The sequence below is a fragment of the Tachyglossus aculeatus genome, chromosome 14, assembly GCF_015852505.1.
Source record: "Tachyglossus aculeatus isolate mTacAcu1 chromosome 14, mTacAcu1.pri, whole genome shotgun sequence".
Classification (NCBI taxonomy): domain Eukaryota; kingdom Metazoa; phylum Chordata; class Mammalia; order Monotremata; family Tachyglossidae; genus Tachyglossus; species Tachyglossus aculeatus.
In genome coordinates, this window is record NC_052079.1 from 24588787 (window position 1) to 24592420 (window position 3634).

The following is a 3634-nucleotide window of genomic DNA, read 5'->3' on the forward strand; positions in this document are numbered from 1 at the left end:
CACTGTGGGCAGGGAATGTGTCTGTTATATTGTTATACTGTCCTATCCCCAGCGCTTAGTACAGTGCTCTGCATACAGTATGTGCTCAATAACTGACCAAGTGATTAAGAAAACTGAGGCAGCAATTCAGGCAAAAACAGATTTCAATAATTATGCACTTTCTGTTTTGGCTTCGAACAGAACAGACATGGCAATTAGAACTTTGACCATTCAGTATCTGGAACCTTACTCAAGGTGTCTAATTTGATCACCACTGATTTAAGACCAACTTCTGTGTTGAGGATTTGCTTACTCTTAAATATAGTTTCTTCATTGTGAGGCATAATTAGTGCTTATAATGCTGTGCAGTTTCAGATGGGTAATTTTTGTCAACAGCAATTGGTCCCTGAGTGTCTCTATCTTCAGCTCAAAGGCTACAGGAAAAAAAATGACCAAGCTTTCAGCTGGTTCTATCCCATTGCAGAAGACATTTTTCATTCATACCTTCTTTTGGCCCTTAATCATATTGTTGAAGTTGTGCGCTAAGGAGGGAACCAGGTCCAAAGTGGTTACTCAAATAGGTAATGAGGTTGCATTAGGAGAACTTAAAACATCCAAGGAGCAAAAATTGAGCCATGAGGGCTATTTGGAGTGTGGCCATTAGTTATTTTGGGTTCTGATAACTTTCATTCTTACCAGCAACTGGGAGCTGCTAAGTCTCCACCTACTAGAGGAATGTGTATTGGTTGCTGAGCGCTCCAGATCAGCTGCTGCAGCTCTGGACTTTATTGAACACCCTAGCCCACCATGTCCTCAGTCCCGCACATCCAGTCTCCCTGACCCTGCTCCTCTTGTCCAGCCTCACCCCCATCATCTCCCTCCCCAACCCATTCCTTGAGCCGCCTCTGTCCCATCCATTATCCTGTCCAAGCGCCACCCCTCATCTCCCTCCCCCTAAGCTGCTCCCACCCAACACCCCCCTACTCCTTTGGCCTTCTCCTTCCTCAACACCTTCCCGACAGACGCAGCTTGTGGAGCCCCCGCTTCGTCATGCGAAAGCTTCCCTTCATCCTGGACCTATTCCTGACTCAGTAACTGCTATTCCTCACCACTGAAACCTGGCTCACCCCAGTCACTTTCCAATGGCTTCTTCCCTGCTTTCAAACATATTCATTATTATTATTATGTATCATATTTATTGAGCACTTACTATGTGCAAAGCACTGTGCTAAGTGGCTGGGAGAGTAAGATATAACATCAAACACATTCCTTGCCCACAAGCTCACATCTCCCCATCCTAAAAAAAAACCCTTCCTTGATCCCATGGCTCCCTGCAGTTATCACCTCATCTCCCACCTACCATCCCTGTCCAAATTTGAGTTGTCTACACAGTCTCCATTTCCATTCCTACTTTTCTTCCATATGGTTTCCCCCTTCCTCACCCCAAAGAAACTTCCCTCTCTGAGGTTACCAAAGACTTTCTTGCCATATCCGGTGGCCTCTAGTGCAACTACCCTTCTTAACTTCTCAGCTGCCTTCAACACGGTGGACTGCACTCTCCTCCTTGAAATACTATCCAACCTTGGCTTCACTAACACCGCTCTCTCCTGGTTCATCTCCTAGGTCATCTCCTCTGCCTAAACGCTGAACACTATGCTCCCAAGATCATTAAAATCTGTCCTTCCCTCTCCATTCGAACCGCTACTATACTGATCTTACCCCACTTAAGACTACTGCATCAGCTTCCTCACTGATTCCTCCTGTCTCTCCACTCTTCAGCTTTGTCTTCACTCTCCTGCCTGGATTTTTCAACAAAAATGTTCAGCCCACTCCTTGTGAACCAAGAACCTCTAAAGATTGCCCACCTATGTCCGCATCGAACAGAAACTCCTAATCATTGGTTTTAAAGCACTCAATCAGTTCACCCCCATCCAGTGAGGAAACCTCACTGATTTCCTAGTACAGCCCAGCCTGCACACTTCGCTCCTCCAGCAGTGGCTTGTTCACTGTGCCGAGATCTCAATATCACCACTGATCCTCACCCACATTACTGCCTTTGGTTTAGAGGAGCAGCGTGGCTCAGTAGAAAGAGCACAGGCTTTGGAGTCACAGGTCATGGGTTCAAATCCCGACTCTGCCAATTATCAGCTGTGCCTCAGTTACCTCATCAGCAAAATAGGGATTAAGACCGTGAGCCCCCCGTGGGACAACCTGATCACCTTGTAACCTCTGCAGCGTTTAGAACAGTGTTTTGCACATAGTAAGCGCTTAATAAATGCCATCATTATTATTATCTCCCTCCCCCTTCATAGCCAATGGACTGGCACTCTCCCCACCCTCAATGCCTTGAGGCCTTAACTGATTAAGCCCTACCCCCAACTCTGTCCCATTTCTGCATTGTACAAGCACTTGGATTTATACCGTTACTTGATTTATACTTGATATTCACTCCACGTTCATCCCCACACTTATGTACATACACATAATCCATAGGATAGTGGATAGGATATCCACTAGGATAGTGGCCTAGTGGAAAGAGCATGGACCTGAGAGTCAGAGGACCTGGGTTCTAATCCCAGCTCTGCCACTTATCTGCTGTGACCTTGGGCAAGTCACTTTACTTTTCTGTGCCTCAGTTCCCGCATCCGCAAAATAGGGATTCAACTCCTGTTCTGCCTCCTACTTACCATGTGAGCCCCATTTGGAACCTGATTATCCTGAATCTACCCCAACACTTGGTACACCTCTTGGAATGCAGTAAGCACTTAAATACCATGATTATTATTATTCCTCTAGACTATAAACTTGTGGAGAGGGAACGTACCTGCTAATTCTGTTGCATTGCACTCTCCCAAGCACTTAGCACAGTGCACGGCACTTAGTAAGCACTCAATAAATATCAGTGATTATTAATATTGTCTGTATTATTTATATTGTCCCTTGTGGGCAGAGAATGGGTCTACCAACTGTTGTACTGTACTCTCCCAAGTGCTTAGTACAGTGATCTGCACATAATGATCAATACCACTGATTGATTCTGGGTTTTCAACAAATAACCAATGGATAATATTCACATTCTATTTTCCCTCTGCAGAAAGTCCAATGAAAAACAAAATCACGCCCATCAAAACCCTGCACTGTTATTAAAAATCAAGTTATAGCATCTGTACTATAATAATGGTAGTTGCTTTCTTGGAAACCCTATGGCTATCAAAATTTCATTGGGTCAGCCATAATTTCATGAGTAAAGAATTAGAGGGGAACTAGGTGAAATTGAAATAGGTAATATTAAAGAAGGTTGTGGTCTCTGGGAGACACTCAAACTCATGGATGCAGCCTTACCCTAGGTAGTATCACCTTCCAACTGGACTATTCATCTTTTTGACACCGGTATCCATCAGCGATTGCTTAAAGTTTGGTTTCCCTTAAATAATGGGTAAAATCTTGCAATGCCAGCAAGCCGATAGTGTTACTGAGCAATCTATTGATCCAGCTTGGCATAAGGATTCCTGCAGAGCTGTACTGCGTGCTAATGGATTTCCTCTGTGTTCTTCCATTAGATTCTAATTCACATACTAAAAAGTGACATTTTAGGCACTTGTAGCAGGATGCAGTTATCTTTCTTTACAAAAATGTGTTTGTTTTCATCCAACAG

At 44.2% G+C, this 3634-nt stretch overlaps 1 protein-coding gene across 1 annotated transcript in view; it reads left to right on the forward strand.

Annotated features, from left to right (window-relative positions):
• Positions 1 to 3634, forward strand: part of LOC119936694 (glioma pathogenesis-related protein 1-like) — a 35288-nt gene that overhangs the window by 31448 nt on the left and 206 nt on the right. The gene's annotated exons all lie outside the window — the stretch shown is intronic.